Here is a 20,921-nt window from a genome sequence, read left to right on the forward strand (position 1 = left end):
TGGGTTGCTACTAAAATGCTTTGCTGCGGTTTAATAATTTTTTTTGTTAATCGTTTTTACAATACCTTCAACCCTTCAAACATATGAAAGTACCACCTTGCTGCCATCCGACCACATGCAATTAAGTATTCCAAAATATTCTTCTGCGACAAATTTTCCCATTCAAATGACAGTAAAAATCGTCACCGTATGCCCCTAATTGTCAATAAAATCACATTTAGAATAGATTTTCGGGATGAAAATTTAAATATCTTTTTGGGTGGTTCGGTGCAATGTGCGGAAGTATTGCTTTGCCGCAGAAAAGAAACTTTAAACTTGGATTTCCACTTTTAGATTTTAATAAACCAGAAGAAATTGGTAGGTAATATTTACAGGAACAATGTACATCAAACATTAGTAAAAGTTAAACCAATCTTATATATCAGTGTCTCACGGCTTTGGAGAGTCTGTCGTGTCAGACCTGTTGAAAGTCCGAGCTGCGTTGTGGGACAACTCTTCAATGAAAATTAGATTTTTCAGCAATACCTTTGTTTTTACACTAACTTGGATTGTCTACGATGTGTTATAGCCGAGATATACGCTAGGCTGAGTCTATGAATTTCAAAACTTATATCTTATTGTCGACGTCTTGCGATTTTTCAGGCGTTTGAATGATACTGACTGGTAAAATCTCTATTACCCTGCTAGGTGCTTTGCTTAAATATATGATCAGAAATAACATTCCAAAGTTTACTACAGTCCGGGAACAGTAATTCGGTGGGTTATTTTGTGTAATGATGTAAGAAAGTAGCGGTAAGGGGTATCATCAGTTTCTTAATGAATTTCATGTTTAACAGAAATTTTCGGGAACTATATACCACCAGTAAATAATTCACAATCGTGACCCTCTAAACCACTTAAGTCTTGCAGCACGGTGAGCTTGAAAAAAGTCTAAATAAAAAAGTCGTTGCATATGAAATTTTTTTATGGATAATTATTTAGGACCATGCGACGAGTTTATATCAATTATTAGCAAAAAAAATTAACGGTACTTTTTTGAGAAAAGTCAATTTGAAAATAGTGTCAACCCTACTGAAAGTTTTTGACTTGTGAAAGTCAATATATTTTGATGCCACATTCACCACTTGATAGCCTCACGTCTTACCTTTACAACGACACCTCATTTGCTATTATCCGAACTGCATAGACCATGCAATTAGAGCTGAGCCACCAATAATTGGTCCTACTAAAAATGTTATTAAATTGATCAAGAAAGTAATTTTTTTACTCTATTTTCTTCGGATTTGCGTATATTTTTGTACAATACGTTAAATATGTTTGATTATATCCATTACTATTGCTTGCCAGTTTACGATTGAGCAAATTCTCAGTGGAAATTCTCAAATGCCTAAAACATTTTGTCAAATACTGTGACACCAATGGGGTTTTAAACTGTTAATGCATGCATGTAGTTGATGGGAGGCTTTACAACCACATTAGCGCACAAAAAATAGTGATTAGAACGAGCTTGGTAAATTTCTGCCATATGCAACGACTTTTTTATTTAGACTTTTTTCAAGCTCACCGTGGCAGAGTACTGCAAATTTTAAGGGATAGGTGTCTCCTACATTTAGAGTATTGGAAGTTTAAAAAATATTTACTTCTTGAGAATTCTTGAGGAACTGTCTGTCGTAACGTAAAGGCACCACTAAAAACCAATTTCAAAGTCACACTTGAAGTCAGCCAGAATTACTCTTTATGTAAAATTCCGTTGTGCTCCTCAAGACATCATTTTTTCTTCAACAATTTATACTTTTAAAAATGTGGTTGAGTTCATAATTTTTCTGTTGATGGTGGAGAGAATGTTAATATTGATCTATTTTTTTTACACCTAGACACAAGGAAGCAACAAAAGTTTTCGTCCGGATCATTTATATACCTATAGCAATATATTTCAATGTATCAAGATTAATATCACAACAAAAACATAAATTACAAAATAGTTGAGTTACATCCATTCTTATATATAGAAATATTACATAGCCATAATGCTGTAGTGGAAATGGAAAATCAACCCTGGCTCATAGAAAATCGAATGTTACTCGTTTTTGTAGTCAGGTCACGTTTTTCAGTTTTTTTTTGCTTCTTATTTCATAGCGTTAAAGAAAAATTGTGTATGAAGCAAAATCAATGAATGGTGCAAATGAAATGAAGGGATGTACGTACTAAAGTTTTTTTTTCGTGAGCGTTATATACATGCATGCAGCAGCATTTATACGAAATAGAATTGTATTTTGTTTGGGTGATATTATTGTGTTAAATCAATACACGACGGATAGTGCAAGATTCTGTTGATTTTGTGATATAAAAAATGGGTTTTAATGCATCGAAGGAATCATCACAAACTGTTTTGTCGAATAAAATGTAACAAGGTTAGGCTAGGTATACGCTTGAAATACTATATCAAGCTATGGTTTATTAATCACGGTATTACAGATAATATCCAAGTTATGTGGTGTGGTGGTATCATTACTAACAGCATTATTACGGACGTGACAGCTATAAAACTATATAAAAAAGTGAGTTTGCTCAGAGTTTTCGTTTGCTGCCTTGAAGGTTTCGTGATTCAGCTAAAGGTGTTAAGATTCAATCTATCTTTTACAGCTAGTTCGAAGAACGCTTATTAATCGCTTATTGATTTTCTCCATTAAAAATGGTCGTTTAAATTAAAAACAATATCAACCACTACACGCTCTCGTCATGCCGATCAAAGTTATGAAAAAATGGGGTGTATAATCCCCTAAAAAAATTCCTATGCTTCATACAACATATGTTGACGGCGTATTTGTGGTTGGAAGAGCATTATGTTTTTCACTTGTGGTCTCTCGTCTTCGTATAAGAAAAGTTTTTAAATTTAATTTTTTTTTTGCCTTCGATGTGACATATTTCTTGCCACCATTATCAACCCTCAATTCTTTTGCATCAAACTCTATAAGGGATAACATGTCAAAACGTTGCGTAGTAATATTGTGTAAGTATTGATATGTTGAAAAAGTGATTTAGTAAATTTGTTCTTTTCGTCAAACTAGCAACATTGATAAGCAGACATGAAAATCCATCGAAAGCATTGTTGCAAGGACAAATTATGTTGATTCGACTGTTATCGAAAAATATGCAGTCCTTTGAAAGTGAACCTTACTCTTGACTAACAGTGAATATTTTACCAAACATGAGCTTAGCAAGTTGATACTCTGTTCCTCAGATGTCTTTAAAAAAAACCTCTAAAACTCGCGTGGCCTATATGACGAACCTTAAATCTTAAACCATTAATTGTAATTTCGCTTCTACACGGAAGGCCCTGTTTACAAAGAGCACTTACTAAGAATTGATCGCTTAATTGATTTGACTTTCTCTAAGAAAAAACTGCTCGAAATTTTTGGTGAAAGAATACGCGAACCAAAATTCACTGTAAAATATCTCATATCACGTTTGCCTGGATGTGTGACTGTGTTCAGTCTGTAAAAGATTAATCCTTTTTCGGATGTAATTCATTGTATTTCGTGTATATATACTTAATACAAATAACTTTTTTTTTTGTTATTTTGTTATTATGGATATTACTAAATCAATATTGACAAAAGTACAAAAACAAACACTGGTGTTGTGTTATTGCTGATGCTTATAAATACACCGGGGATGGTCTACATGATTGTACAAATGTAATGGAGGAGTTTGTTTATTTTATTATAATTTTGTCACAAAAATGTTCATAATGTGTATACGTTACGTATATATATATATCGTCAATGTTTGGAATCAAATCAGCTGTGAAAATTCAAAAATTTTACCACGGTGATTTTGTATTTTTTGAATTACGTGATTTATCATTGAAAATAAAACGTTGTGGAGTGTGTACGGATGGATCTGAACTGAACTGAGGTTTATATATATAGAGTATAATCAGCTTCACGAACAATTTTAAATGCAATAATTTGATGATACTCTGACGTGCATAGAGTTTCACATCATGGTATTAGGGGATGAATGTTTTCCTTATTCCTTATTCACACACATTAGTTTTGAGGTAGAAGGATAAAAAGCATTTCAACGCAATATCCATCTCTCTACACAATTATACACCATTTAGTAGTCCTAATTTCATTCTCTCATTCACTGACTCATTTCGGTCACTCACGCTGTTTTGGTCACTCACTGTATATATTTTGGTCAGATTCTCTGAATTACCACCAAAGCCTAAATTCGCGAAAATATTTTCATAAATTTTCTAAAAATTTCGTCATTTTCCCAAATTTCCACAAAAAACTTTTCGCGAAAATTCACGAAAATTTGAGAAAATCATGAAATTTTGAGAAAATATTTGCGCGAATATAGGCACTGATTGGCACTGACTCCATATAACTCCATTATGGTTGAATTTTTAATATTGTCATCGCTGACTCTATAAATTTTAGTGGAATCGTCCAAATTTCTTCTGACTCTGTTACATTTGGTCGAATTGTTCCTATTGACACTGACCACATATATATTTTGGTCGGATTCTTCGTATTGTCAAACTTTCTATATTGCCAATTGCTACTGACTTCATATATTTTGGTCAAATTCTCTATATTGTCCATATAAATTTTGCCGGGATTACTTGTATTGTTACGAAAACCACTTATTTTAATCAGATTTTGTCAATAGTTCCATATATTTTATCAAACTCTCTTTATTGTCACTGACTCCATATATGTTGGTCGAATTCTTCATATTGTCACTGACTCTTTTTGGAGGAGTTCTCTTTATTTCCACTGACTCCAATACATTTGGTCGATTTCTTCTTATTGTCACTAAGTCCACACATATTTTGATCCGATTTTGTCACTGGCTCCACATATTTTAGTCAAACTCTCTATATTGGCACTGACTATATATACATATATATATAGGTCAGATTATTCATATTGTTACTCACTATATATATTTTGGTAAAACTCTATAGGTAAAGTCTATACATTCTTTATATCGAATTCTTTATATTGTCACTGGCTCCATATAATTTGGTCAAACTCTATGTATATATTGTCACTCACTCCATATATTTTGGTGGAATTCTCTATCTTTCCACTGGCTCCACATATTCGCACAGAGTGTGATTAGTCTTTTCTTGACTATTCGCACTTTTTCACTAGACTGACAAGTTTTTTATTATGCTATTTATGAAGCATTGACTTAAAACATGAAAATGCAACTGATGTTTCGTATTGACATATTGTAAAAGGTAGCATCGTCCTATCCTACAAACAATTTTAGAAAGTGTTTGAACAGGATAGTGATTGCTTCCTTTTACAAAGTGTTTGTAGAGGAAAGAGAAGGATTTTACCAAAAGTTTGTGGATGAGAGTGACTTTTACAAGTTTTTGCAAGGAAGAGTGCTGCTTCCTTTTAGTGATTGCTTCCTTTTACAAAGTGTTTGCAGAAGATAGTGTTACTTCCTTTTACAACGTCCTGACGATGAATGTCGGTAAAACGTGCTACATGACTTTTGGAAAATCGAGGCATCTTCCAGACTTCAACATCAAAATAAATGACGATTACATCAAACGAGTCAGAACTTTTAAATATCTCGGCCTAGTTCTGGACGAAAATCTGTCATTTAAGCAGCACATCGATCATGTGATGAAAATGATACGTCCGTTTATCCCACTGATGTGGAAAAGAGGCAAATATGTCCCTATTGAAAAGCGAAAACAACTTTACTTCGCGTATGTACAGAGCCACATTGCATATATGCTGCCGATATATAGTGCCGGATCCAAAGCAAAATTGAATCGGCTGCAGAGACTACAGAATCGTTGCATTAAGGCGCTGTATCGTTTACCACATCTGACGCGGTCAACGTATCTTTACTCAATGAGTTTTCTACCTGTTGAAAAACTTGCTGTCGTCGAAAGGGTCGCTCAACTCCACAAGATCGTGAATGGACTAACTAAGCACAATTTCACAATTCGACACAATCGCGATGTTCATTCCCATCATACTCGCTATGCGGACAACTTAAGATGCCCCGACTATCATCCAATCTTGAAACAAGCCACGCATGAATACAACAGCCTCTGTAATAACCTTCGAAGTTTGAAGTGTATAAAAACTTTCAGGTCTAAGTTGAAGATCGAAGTAATGAAAGGTGCCAGTGATTATAATGTGATATCGCCTTACTTTTACTTGAATTGAGATGTGCAATTTGAACTTATTTATTTATCTGACTCTGTGATATAGCCTAACGCTTAGACAAAGATTTGATTTCTAATCGCTGAACTAAAATTTCTTAGACCAAGTTTTCGATGAAAATGTATTTGTATTTATCTGTAAGATTAATTTATGATTGTTTCGCATATGCTTATAGTATTCCCCACATTATAATAAAGGAATGATAAAATAAATGAATTTAAAAAAAAAAAAAAGTGTTTGCAAAGTAGAATGTTGCTTTCTTTTACAAAGTGTTTGTAGAAGAGAGTGTTGCTTCATTTTACAAAGTATTTGTAGTGGAGCGTGATGCTTCCTTTCAAAAAGTATTTGAAGAAGAGGACACGAAACATCAACGGTTACATTTAATTGATTTAAATCAATCTAACTACATCATACGAATCTTATCTGTTTATTTGAAAAGTGCGAATAGTGAAATAAAGACTAATCGCACTTTGTGCGAATATTCAAATAAAGACTAATGGCGCTTTGTGTCTTTATTTGACTATTCGCACTTTGTGCAATTAGTCTTTATTTGACTATACGCACTATTGACCTATTGTCAATAATTCCATATATTTACATAAACTGCCGAAATAAATAATTAATTTTGTAAGCATAACCATTACGTTTCTTTGAAACAAAACTATTTGCTAACCCCACTTGCTTTCGAGACTTTAGGTTGCATGGGTCCGGAAACGAAGAAATTTATTGATAAATTGGGCTCTTTAATGAAAAAGGCAACGGGTGAGGTAAAATCAAAAGAATACCTTCTGCAAAGAATTTCCATCGCAATTCAACGTGGTAACGCTGCTTGTATTTTGGGAACATTAGGGAAGAAGAAGATCGATGATATTTATTTACTGTAGTTTTTAATTTTTGAGAAAAGATCGATGTTTTACCGGCTGCGCCATAATTGTGAGCAGTCTTTTTTGTCGCATTTAAAATAAATATCTTATGTCCTAGCATTAATTTTGTTGAATAAAATTGCCGACAAAAAGTAGAAAAGTATCACATTTTGGAAACCTCAGTTTCTCAAGTTGTTTTTGTTTTTAAAAATTACTAGAAGGCGTATCGTTTCACTGGTAACTAAAAACATTGACATTATTTACATTTGCAAAATTTATTTCCAAACTCTGTCGAGTCTATAGTGTGTTTTCTGCGACAATGATTATGAGCAAGCAAACTGCATTAAAAAAAAATGAAAATATCGTGTCAGCAGAGAATAAAACAAAATATAATTTAAAATTTTAAAATAAAAAACCGAGATATTATATTATTATAAATATAATTGAATGAGTAGATATTTCATTCTCGCATCTTAAACACTATGATTATCATACCTAAAGAGATGTTTCATTTTAATGTTCATGTCTGCTACTGGTTTTATGGTTTGAAAGGCGTTAACCAATTTTGATGAAGTGTCTGTCCGTATTCGATTAATTTTCTTTTTTAATTTATTTTTTAAGATTTTTTTTTTCATTTTCATTTTTTGCAAGAATTGTAATAACCACTGGCACTTTGTAAATGCAATGGAACTTCATTACGAGATACAAGAGCTCAGTGAGATAAATGTTTGCAATTTATATATCTCCTCGATATGAGAGCCGTAGTCAGGATCGTATATTTAAAAAAAAATCCGTGAAATTCGATAATGTTAGTGTTATGAACAGCAGAAATTTGAAATTGCGTAGTGATGTGTGGGCTTTGAATATTTTCATGGATTTTTCGATATTGTGTCATTCAGTGAAACAGGTGTGCAAAAATTTTTATTCGACGTCTTATTTCTTTTCTTACTGAAAGAGATAGTCAGGCAAATGGACTTCCCTTTTGCTTGAGACCTAAACGAGTAAATAATAAAACTAAGTTTTATTGTTGCTTGCGTACCCGAATAGCTAGTTTATAAGAAGTTTATCTTCGACAAAAAAGGCTTTTCCATTCCAAATTAGCAATAAATACGTAACCCAAGCGCACCCAACTCTTTATGGTTGTATAAGAAGAAGAAAAAAAAAGTCTGAAACGAATGAACAAAAAAATTAAAACGCGCCTCTAGCAATTTTATGAATTAAATTTTGAAATGTCTGCAAGCGTCTTTTTACTTGTACGATGTACGTGTACGGTGAGGTACATCATTAAATTCATTCATCAATCAAGTTAAAGGTGAAGCTGCAGTAAATAAAATGAAGCATTTAATTTAATTCTTTCATTCATGTTTAGTTTACGTTGGTTGTAATTATTCGTATCGTTTTTTTCGAATATTTTTATTAACATTCAAGTTACCTTATGGTTCATTCATAAAAATATCAGAAGAATTTTTTATTTTTGTTTTTGTTTTATTCCACCTTGATAGAAATGTGGACTTCAAAGATAAAACATAAAAGTGCATATCAAATCCGGAGATTTGATGTTTGGTGTTGTTATAAAAATAAAATTCCGAATCTGGCACACAGAATAGTCTACATCATATTTAGCGTGCCTCTTCATTCCTGCTGCGTCGTCGTCACACATAATTGTACTTTAGAATATTCGTTGGGTACGGCACACAGTTGATTGCTAACAATGAAAATGGTACTTATGACACTACAACGATTATAAACATCATTTTTTTTTTAAATTTTACACTTAAAACAAAACTGCATCGTCATACTCAACACTTTTTACATTTATCTCATCTCATCGTTCTGCACAAGACACACGATGGGTGGGCACTCATCCGCTGTAAACAAAAAACCTCTTCGTTCATTCAAAAAATAAAGTTAGAAAAAAAACGAAGATTTCTCTTCCACCTATATATGAATAAGCCCATTCAACGATTTTTTGGGCCCTTGTATTCCACAGCCTTTACGCATTGTATATATTCATTTGTAATGTGTGTACATTTCTGAGCCACAACGATAAGTACGACGTCTCAATGAAAATAAAAAAAGAGATAAAAATTGACGATGTTCTGTTTGATCCATTGAACCTACGCACATAAAACTCCATCTGAAAAGGACTTCAAATCAATTCAAAATTGAATAACAAATGCAAGAAAAATGATTAAAGTGCGCCCTTACGTGACAATGGGACAATACTGCGCACCCTTTTCCGTTTTCATATTTGTTGACTTTTGTATTGTGAAGAGTGTCGCAGTCAGACAAGTCAGACATATCAGTTTAGAGATCAATTATCAATAGAAAAATTAGAATGTTCGATCTTTATGTAGTTTGCAATGACTGTGCTTAAAGTGTAAGATGTTGAAAATCTTTGGTGTTCTGGCTGGTTAGGTCAGTAATTGAAAATGTACAGTGATGCAGTGCTCTGAAATGTGTCACGTATGTTCCAATACAAAGTTATGTTATCTACTAAATCGCTTCGAAATATAAGAAATTGTTCGCATACCTTCTTTTACCGCAAACTAAGATGGGGTGAGGCCAAACAAAAACTATAATAGCAAAGCTACCTCCAATATTTGACTGGAGAATAATCGCAAAGGTAGTTCTTTATCACAAATTTCTCTGTACTTTAGAATTAAAATTTAATGAAATTCAAGGTATAAAAAGAGGTGGCAACAATTGTGTTATGCTGGCTTTAAAGATAACAACTATTTTACCATTGTTACCTATTAAAGCATTGAGTAAGCACATAAAATATACTTTAAAATGTGACTAGACGTCAGACGTACATTGTTCCATTATTCATGGGAATTAAGGAAATCAAGGCAAAGGTCACCAGTGATAAATTAAAGTTTCTTATAACAAAGTTATATTTTAACCGAGTCATCGCCGTGGTTTGCTATAACGCATACCCGATCGCAATGTATTATTTTATGACATTCAAAAAAAAATGTGTTTGAAACTATACTTCCCCTTACACAAACGCTGGCTGGTGTAATTTATAATCCTGGCTATGTACACTTCTATGAATAATAGTTTTATTTTTGTTGAACATTGAACATTCATATCAATATATATTTACAGCCGAAACGAGAAAGGAGAATGACAAGACCGATTATTTGCTGGTGTTTTGTGCAAACGTTTATTTTCACTGTTCATTTTTTGTTAGTAAACAGAAGTCATTTTTGAAAAATTGAAACGTAAATAGGTTAAGAGTCAGGTGTTGCTCCTTTTGATTAAAAATGGTTTAGCGAATGAAAATTTAATGACTGCAGAGAAGAAAATTAGTGGAACGATTTTTTAATGGGAAATTGTAGATTTAAATGCCCTGACACATTATTTTAGTACTGGAAACCATTTCGAAAGTATATCAATATTACATACTGTAGTCTCAATCATAGTCATAGTCTGCATCTGCATTGATCTTATGACCTTCAATATGGATGCTAAAAATCGCTACAAATTATAACACAAAACTACGAGATCTACGTCCCTCGTATAATGAAATAATAAAGAACAAAAACCGTTGCCATATCACCATTACAATCCATTATTTGTATCGTTTTGTCTGAACAAATGGTCATTTATTTTTTGTCGCAATGCCACACAATGCCATATTTTCTATTACGCCTATTTAGTAGCACATTATAGTTGGTTGCAACTGTATTGTATTTCATCATAATAGAGGGTGGGGTAGATGATAATATTCATAAATTTCGACAAATATTTGAAACAAATTGCATTTCGGTTTATAGTGTTGCATATGAGATGTTGACTATAAATTTGGTCGATTTTCCTGAAAAAAATCTTTAATTAAAATTTGCAACTCCTTCGATAACCAGATAACCTAATATAGCAATCATCGTTTACATCAAAGGCGAAAATAAATTTAAACAAACACCCTTCTATTTTTAGACAAATGCAACACAAAGGTACCGTAAAAACCTACCCTTATCAAGTCTCGCATAATGCGAATTATAAAAAAGTGCATTTGAAATCGGTCCCTTGCGGCCAACGATATAACGCTCAGCGGGTGACATTATAGACACTATAGTCTCGTATCACGGATTAGGATAGATTGATGATGGTGTAGTAGTTGATGATTTTTATTTTAAATTAATTTCGGATTTAATTTCGGAATTTCTGTCGCATATTATATTTAGAAAAGTGTTAAATTCGTCAACTTTATAGTTTCATCGAACAGAATGTAAAAAAATCGTACTTCGGATGCTTATAGAACGACTTCTACCCCGTATATTGAAAAATCCCTAATTTTGTCATAAATAATCCCCTCTTTTCTAACAATACCAACTAATCTTTGGAGGAATGACGGGGATATTAGCAGTATTACTTGGTTGCCTTAGTGGAACGGAAAAATCGCCTCGGGATATCATGTGATTAGGCATATTGATCGAATAGGGTATTTACGGACAATTGGAAATGAATTGGATAAATTTAAAAAGTATGGCTGGATATTCATTGTGTTGAAATAGAGGCATTATGGACAACAGAAGCATACGTGCCAATATGTTCAAGCTGCATGCACAGCTGAACTAGTAGCTTCTGTTGGCATTGATGATTGAAGAAAATATTGAGACGTAGGAGTTTAGTCATAAAAATTCTATTCAACAGACAAAATGGAGAGACAATTTGTTGCAGTTTTCATTTATGAGAACATGAGTGTCTTTCGTACGTTTTTTTTTGGTCTTTTGAGATTTCAATTTTATACATCGCCAGGTTAATTGTTGCCTTTGATGTTAAAAATTATGTTTTAACCTCGGAAAGAATAGGAAATTTCATTTTCTCTAGTTACTTGTGGCACTCGCTATAATACGTTGGCCCCTTGAAATGAAATTCTTAACTTTTTTTAACAAATAACTGTTCAGTAGTGCCATTTTGAGAATAAGTCATTATCCGACCTTGGGACGAAAACGAAATTTTGTCACCCCAATCAATTCTTCGGTGAAAAACTTTTACTAATCAAAAATAATTATTTCCTCATTCGTTAACCACAATTATTCAACGTTTCCAATTTCAAAATTTATCCATCAAGTTACTCCTCAACGGCAAAGCAATAATAAAAAAAAGAATTTTAAAATGAAAGTTTTAAGAATTTAGCATAACATCCGGTCTAGTTTGTAATAAAATTTCAGAAGTAAAAAAAATAAGAGTTATCCATCTCTATATCTTCTTCCATTCATGCAACCCTCTTGGAACAGAAAATACCATCTTCATTCCATACCATCGGCTTTTTAATTTATTTTTTAAGTGGTTCGTTAATTTATTGTTCAAGATTTTAATTTTTTTTTTATTTCTTATTTTGTTTTCAATCTCGTTCTGAGTTTTTTTTTCTCCTCTCTTTATATACTTTGGACTGTCAATGTTGGTTTCATTAAACAATAATTCTTATGAAATTCATAAAAATAAATTCGTTTGTTTTTGTTGAGACAAAAGCGTATTGCGTATTCGAAGCTGAACAAAAATTTTCTTTTACTTAGATGATGATAAGGAGTATTATGTGTATTTGATGGAGCTTAATATTACGTTCAAATTATACAATCTCTTAGCTCAAGCAGGAATAGTTATTTACGCATCAGTCGTGGATTGAATTTAAGCCATTTCGATTTGTTGTTGCACAGGCGGAGCAAGAGGTACATGCGTCTAAACCTGAAATCAATTGCACAAGATAGATACGTATCTCGATACGTATCCAAATTTATATGCTGCTAGGTGACAAAAATTCTGGATAATTTAAGAAAAAACCCTATTTTCCTCCCCGTAGAGGAAAAATAAAATAAAATAAAAAGCCTCTGCAAGCTTTAATACAAACATTCGGCGTTGGATAATAAAAATTAAAATATAAAATTGAAAATAAAATTGCTCAGCTGAATATGTCAGCTTTAATCTGATTTAGATATTCTTTCCTTAGTAGCCACAATTACAGCTTTAACATGAACATTGAACAAGAACGAATAAAAAATCATCCCCATGCGAGGGTGGCACGGTAAATCAATTATTTAGTTCCAGCTTCGAGTGCGATTGTTTTTTGTAATTTTTAATGTCACTTAATTGCTTGAAATGTAGAAAAAAAATTCTGTTATGTGGACACAGACAACGACAACATAAAAAGCTACCCTCATTTTACACAGAATCATGTTTTTATGAAACATTTTCCACGCATGGATTTGACATAAAAAAAGCAGATCGAAAAAAGTGATTTTTCCATGTTGTATTGTATACCAACATTCATACATCTGAAAGTTGAATATATAAAACATTGCTCATTTTTCCCATTTCACTTTGGGAATCGTGCATTTAAAAAAAAGCGGTTGTGTGCGTGATGCGTGTTTTTGAATTTATTTGACGGATTTCATAACTTTGATTTGCATCAGTACGGAAAAATGGGATGTATTTTTTTGTGTAACCGGGAATGGGGTAAATGGAGGGAGTCTCAAGCGTTCATTTTAATGTGTTTTTTATTCTATCGACAGAACATTGGTTTTTTATATAGAAATTTGTTTGATTAAGCACGATTTTTAATATTTAAGCAACAACAAACAAGTTTTATTATAGAAATTGGTATGGAAGCGAGCACATCGTTGTGGCACATTTAATCGAAAAACCTTATTCGAGAAATAGGCTTATTTGCGACTATATATAGCAAAAAAATATATAAATCCTTTCACATGCGACTCCAGACATGTACGATTCAAATTGACATGTTAGTTCGTTCCATTAGTTTAATTAAATGAATCTTTGTGGGAGAAAATTGTAAAATGTTTTATGTTTTGCAATGAAAGCACATTGTATGTGTGTTCAAGTAAATACTCCAGTGATTATTCAAAGCATAAGGAACTAAACCATTTCAAATGTGCTAGAATTGACTGACTGAGTTGGAGTGAAATGAAATGAATTTGATCACTGGCAACATATGACTACTTCAGAAGGACATTCTAATGATTGGATTAGTCTTATGATTCATTTAGTTTTCGCTTGTATCTAAATTAAAACTGACCAGGTCTGTCAAAGTGGACTCAAGAGAACCTGTACCTAAATTTAAAATGGTAAAATGGTCATATTCATAACGAGGTGGTCTTGAGTGTGAATTTAAAGTGTTTACATTTATTTAAGGAGAAATTTGACATTGAGTCAAATATATAGCATATAATGGATATACTTCATATTAAATTCTAATCTCATCCGGTAACATATTCGGGACGAAAAATCATCATGACATATGGCTCAGTTTATTTGCAAGGCAGTGATTTATTGTCATATGAAGCCCGATACAAAAAACTAAATATTTCAACCTAAACTATTTGCTGCAGAACAACAGCGAACAACGTAAGTCAACGGTTTGACTCAAACCATTACTTGATAAATAAAATGACATTCTGAAGCATTCAACTTAAATGAAAAACAATTTTAATTAATCTGTGCTGCAGCAAATATATCGACGAAAGATTTGATACATTGTATACGTATATATATATATAGAGTGCCAGCATGTAGGATGGTTATTCTTGGGAAGAAATGTATAGATGATGTATTAGGTCTTTAGCTGTTTGGGTGAGGTTTTTGAGGTATTTAATTAAAATGGAAGATTTCAAATAATTATTGTTATTTGTTAAGGAATGTCATAAGATTTATGACTGGAATGTTTTAAAGATCGTATATTGTTCGAACTCATTTTTTCTCCATAAATTGAAATGTAATTGATAAATTTTAAATTGTACTTTTTGCGTTTGCTTTGTCAGCACTGCTGCATTGTTGCAATAATATACTGAACAGCTTAGCAACGTTAATTAGGGTCGGCTGTGAACAGAACATTAGGATTTACACATATAATCGGTACATTGTCCATATGCTGTTTAACCTTTCACAGACGGCAATATGAGTACTTCGGTCAGGTTGATGCAAATCTTTAACACAATTTGTTTTAATACATTTGTTGTCATCATTATTGTCGTTTTATGTTTTTCAAATCGGTTTTTTGAAGAAAAAAAATCTTAGAAAACTCATTGTCTCTTAAAATCTGGTACTTCATTTGTTGAAAGTTTCGAAAGATGTTTGCTTACAGTCGGAGAAATGTAGATTTCGGGTTTTTTTAGAGATATCATCATTTCTATAATTCTCTCAATTGCCATTTGAAATATCATGCGAAATGAGAGAATACAGAAAAACGATGATGTCTCTTAAAATCCCGAAATCTATTTTTCTCCGACTGTACAAATTTTTTGACTTCGCTTTTTTTTCAACATACATTTTGCTACATAAAATAACATTAGCACGAAGTCTTATTTATTAATTTTTGACGTCGTTGTCGATAACAGATGTACAAATAACAAAGCCTACACATTTTAACCATTTGTTTCTCTTTCAGTATGAGATGACATTATCTGCCGTCTGGTGAAGAGGTTGCAATGTCTTTTTTAATGAATTCTTTAGGTGAAACGATTTCTCTACAGCAAATTTAACCCGCAGAAGTAGAAAAACGAATAAATTGTAACTTATTGCACACACAAAGAAAAATCACACCACTAAGTCCTTAATAAACACAAAGAACTAAGTACCTCACTCGACTACTATGCACATTCTTCACATCATAATACGAAATTGTATTTGAAAGTGTGCTTGAAACTATGTATAATGCAACATTATTATGTTTCAAGTGTCCTTGTATGGTGTGTAATATATCCTGAGGGTAAATAAAATGAATTAATAAACCACTTAGCTAACCTAGTTTCTTAGAGTGGGTGAAATAATTAATCGTGTTCCAGTGTACGTCATGAGCCTTAAACGACGCAGTGGGTTACATTATTTTTACGTTCGCTTTATTGAATAGATGATGCATAATGAGCTCGGGCTCTCGGGTGAAAGAAAATCACTCTGTGGACGATACAAGTTTTTGACGAAATCGCAGCCAAATAACAGCCAATTTTTTCTACGAATTATTAAGCTATTAAACCAAGGAAAAAGACCAAGTAGCTCTGAGCGCTACTATTGTTCTATAATACCAAACCTAGTGATTAATGAAGTCAAAGCATGTGTATGGTGCTTTGATGAAGTAAAGTTTTCCTTTCAATTTTTTGAAAATACTCTTGTAAATTGAAGTTGCAGTATTTACACCGAATTCCATAGCTGTAGTGTATTTCTAAATGCTTTAAATAAAGTGGCAGTACACAACACATTCCGTAAGTCCAACCAACAGCAAATCCTAATTTTGTGATTTTGTGACACCTTTCAAGAATTATATCATCTCATCTCGGTAGAGGGTTGGATTTTGTAAATTTGTGTCCTAAAACAGTGTACTACAATGTATAAAGCTCTAATGATGACGACATTACTCTGCCAAAATAGACAATATAAAGCAATCCAACACAAAGTAACACCAAAAGCAGGAATTTACTCGATTCCATGTGGTACCTGCGACCAAGTATATTTAGGTGAAAGCATGAGATTTGAAGAGAGAAAAGACGATCACGAAGGCAACGTAAGAAGACGAGAATATAAAAAATCAGCCATTGCAAGACATGTTATAAGAAATAAGCAACACAAGATCAATTGGAACGAAGGAAAAATATTAATCAAAGAAAAAGATTTTAACTTAAGAAAGGTCAAAGAAGGTCTCGCTATACAACAAAGCCAAACACCATTAATGAACACTGACAAAGGTTTGGTTTTGAGCAATGCATGGACTCCAATAATCCCGAACGTTTATGATTTCGCTAAGTAAACATATCAAAATTCATTGTAACCATTTCATAAGTAGGCCCGTCTCATTTAGTTTTCATCCCTGATGAAGCTCACTGATTGTGAGCGAAAGCTCGGAAAATAAAAACTTTACAAAAATCTAAACCACGTATTCCAATTAATAATAAAAAATCAACACCAAATGTACTCAAAGGTTCGTTCTTCTGTTAAAAATTTTATTTTAACTAATTTTTCAAAGGTGTCGAACCTTAAAACTCAATTGTAATTTAATAAAAAATATGTTTTTGTCCGTACACCGAGATCATACACACTCTATCACTTCTACTTTTTTGTATTCCAAAGGGGTTGTTTTATTCTCAATTATAAGTGTTGATAAATCGAAACGATAAGGGTAACTGGTAATGAACCGAAATCGAGGACATTAAAGAGATTTTCTAGTTATATTTTTCTCCATTCGATGGATGATAAAAATGAGTTTAGCTTATGGTTTGACATGAGGGAAATTAGGTGGAAATATTAAAATATTTGAAACAAATTTGGGGGCCATCTGTCCTTTTTGAGGACGTGTATTTGTGAAACAGATTTTTGTATTGTACACATAGGAAGGAGGTTATATCTTTTTTATTGTTATGTTTTACTGATGTTTAAATTTACAGACAAATCTTCTCCGATCACAAATGAGTCTGCTTTAAAGATAGGAATTTCCTTTTTTTATTATGAAACGATCAAAGAAGGACAATATTTTCTCTAAGGACCTCATTGAAATTTAATGTGAATCTAATGAATTGTTCATCAATGAATAATAAAAATAATTTACCAAAATGCCTTGGGCAAAATTTGTATTCTACTTCTGTTCAATCAACGTGTATTTCTATCGTACACATAACGTACAGTACATATGTGTTATTATACAAGAGTTTTTTCGTTCGAAAAAATAAATAATAATTGGACAATTGTTGTTGCAATTGTTTATCTGAATTGCTGTGCTGTAAGTAATTTTCAAATGCATTTTTCAATTCGACTAGCCCAAAGGCGAATTATTTAAGCTGTGGGTTTAGTGGTGCGTACATTTGTGAATCGTATATGACAAAATTTTGTTTTGTGAAATTGAACAACTGTGTGTGAATAACATATTTTTTTTATATATATTTCGAACATTTTGAATGCTGTAGGTACTTTTATCGTTCCAGTTCAATGATTTTTGATTTGTCATCATCAACTATGAACTGAAGAGTCCAAAATCATCTTCAAATTCGTTACTGTGAAAAAATCCATAAATGTTTCCAACGCCATGCCATGGGAAGATTCGATTTAGTAACAGCAACAATCAGTAAAACACACAGAGATCCTTAAAGAAAATTCTACGAGTGTCGGGAATAAGAACATGAGATATTTTATACAAAATTCTGAATTTCTGATGTTTTGTAAGATATTTGAAAGATTTTTGTTTGTTGTTAACTAAAAGAGAATTGAAAGGAAGCAACGGACAAATCACAGACAAATTACCAAGTCAGCGAAGTTAACTTCGACCCAAATTTAATTAGATCGAAATAAGTACTAGTTATCCTATGGAAAAAAGTTTGAAATTTCAAGTCACACAAGAAAATGAAATTTCCTACTTTTTCCCGAGGTTAACACAACAATTTTCATAAGCGCGGTGTCATTTTAGTATTTTTCGTACCACGACAGGAAATGACGATTTTTTCGGCACCAATCTTAAGTTTTCCTTACAATCGAAGCGAGTTAAGTAAATTAGGACGTTAGCTGAAAAAATCCTTTTCCTGTCGAGGTGCAAACAACATTTTGTGCATCGGACAACTGAAAAAGACAAAACACATCAATTTACTCGAAAATATACACACTTCACATTCACCATATTTAATTTGATCAATCGTATACTCATGGAAAAATTCATGTGATTCCTTTCACGCACAATAAATCGTAAAGAAATGAATTTTTCTGTATACGTGAGAGTGTATTGGTGAGGTGTCATATGAATCGGTCGAGCGGGAAAGTAAACGGTCGAGCGGGAAAGTAACGGTTGGGAAGGAAAGCACCAACACACTCTCACTATTACAGAAAAATATCTTTCAAAATACCCCAATACACACGCGGTGTGTATTTCACTCGGGCTTCGCCCTCGTATCCATACACACCTTGTGTGTATTGGGGTATGTTGAAATATACTATTTCATACCTAGGACCAGAAAAGTCCGACTTCGTCGCACTTTTCCTCCGTCCAATATGAAAAATACTTTTCGTACCACGGACTAAAAGTCTTTTTTTAGCGTGTGAGAGGTTTCCAGACAGAGCCGAAGGCGAGTCTTAGGAACGAAATGTACTATTGTGCACCGGGCAACTGAAATACGACATATTTTGCCATGATTTTTTGTTATGAAATGTCAGGTTTTTCCGAACTAATTTTGGATTGCACAATTTTTATTTTCTAGTCAAAAAAGTGCAGCACTTTCTCATTCTCTCTCATAGGGAGAAAATAGAACTTTTCTCACTTGAACTGTCACTTTGTTTATGTTTTCGAAAATTGCATGGTGAATCGATGTGACCAAACATGGTATACAAATAACTATTCAATAATAAAGGCATCGCAAGTTTCAGCTGGGGTGTGAAGTTGACTATTTTCTCGCCTGCGCTGCAAAATCATTTTTACATGTACTTTTCATGTTTCAAACACTACTTTTGACGCCCTCGGCTACGCCACGGACCAACAAAATTCACACGAAAACTAGTCATGTAATAGTTATTTACGACATCGAGTGGAAAGTACTTTATTAGGCTCTAGATGTGTAATTATGACACGAGACCGCAGACAACGTCTTATGCCATAGAGGCATCTAAAGTTTGCAAATTTTGCTGAGTGGCATAAAATACTTTTTCTCATCAACTCTCTCTTAAAGATGATAGAGCTAGAGCACACATATCTATTCAACGCAAATGTTGGAAAGCATTCTTCCTTCGCCAGTAAAGATAAGCTGTATGGGTTGAGTGACTGTAAATACACAAAACATTAAATTCTCTTTTGTCGATACTCCTGAAGCCATTATTTTCTCATCACTGATATATATTGATTGTGCAGAAAAGGAAGAAGAAGAAGAAGAAAATAGATAAAAATGCTAGACAACAGTTCTTTTGCCATTTCCTCTACCTAATTCTCTTCTTCGTGTCAGCAAACATTTTTCGAAACATATCCAACCACTAAACGAACAGTAAAACCAACAAAAGTAACAATTATTCAAACAAAATCTGTCAAGTCGTTGATCTATTATGTTAACTATAGTTAGATGATGACGGATTAGTATTTTCGTTTTAATACACTTTTGATTAATGGTGGTCGAAAGGGTGTACATAGTTAAGTCGAAACTTCCCTGTGCGTCGTCGTGCCAATATACAAACATATATAAACTGAGACTCGTCGCATATATCGTTGTACATGCAATAAAACTTAAATCGTTCCGTACACACAAAGCCATATATAAAATAGGGGGTGAGATTTCTACCATGAATTTCTATTCGTTATTCACATGCTAGCTTGGCGGAATCGATTGTTCTACGATGGGATTTGTTCAACCCTTTTTAATAATTCAGGGTCCAATAATCATAATGATATAGAGCATGGTGTCATAATCCCTTTGTGTCATTGTTAACATAAAGTCGAATCTTTTCTATATGGTAGGTTTATGAAAAGGGGTTACATTTCGGAAAGTTGACTATTATCTGTTCTGTTGTTCCATGTCATCTGCGAAAAACAAATAAATGGTTTTATAAATGCGAAATCAAGGATATCATTTGAATGAAAATTTAATAAGACCAAACGACCATCCAAATAGCTTGTAGCTTGAGAAACAGCTGCAGCTTAATATAAAACATATAAAAAACGGACTATTCTATCGTGTTCATGGACTTTGTCGCGATTATTACTATCTTATTCTTGTGGTTTTTCTCTTGGAATAATATTTACTAGCGTAACTGATCACTTAATGGGAATGGTACAGCGATATATGATAGTAACAACTCTCATAACTATATTATTCACTCTCCAGTCCCATATACTGGTGCACCTTGAGGAAGATGATTTGTGACGTTTAAAAGA

General features: G+C 32.9%; 1 long non-coding RNA gene across 1 annotated transcript; it reads left to right on the forward strand.

The window, feature by feature from the left end:
* Positions 1–1,072: 1,072 nt before the first annotated feature.
* Positions 1,073–15,307, forward strand: LOC119081240. The gene is made up of 3 exons (XR_005088468.1): positions 1,073–1,088; positions 12,612–12,617; positions 15,166–15,307. It is a non-coding gene; the product is annotated as an uncharacterized LOC119081240 (long non-coding RNA).
* Positions 15,308–20,921: the final 5,614 nt, after the last annotated feature.

Source organism: Bradysia coprophila, unplaced genomic scaffold (genome assembly GCF_014529535.1).
Source record: "Bradysia coprophila strain Holo2 unplaced genomic scaffold, BU_Bcop_v1 contig_358, whole genome shotgun sequence".
In the NCBI taxonomy this organism is placed as follows: domain Eukaryota; kingdom Metazoa; phylum Arthropoda; class Insecta; order Diptera; family Sciaridae; genus Bradysia; species Bradysia coprophila.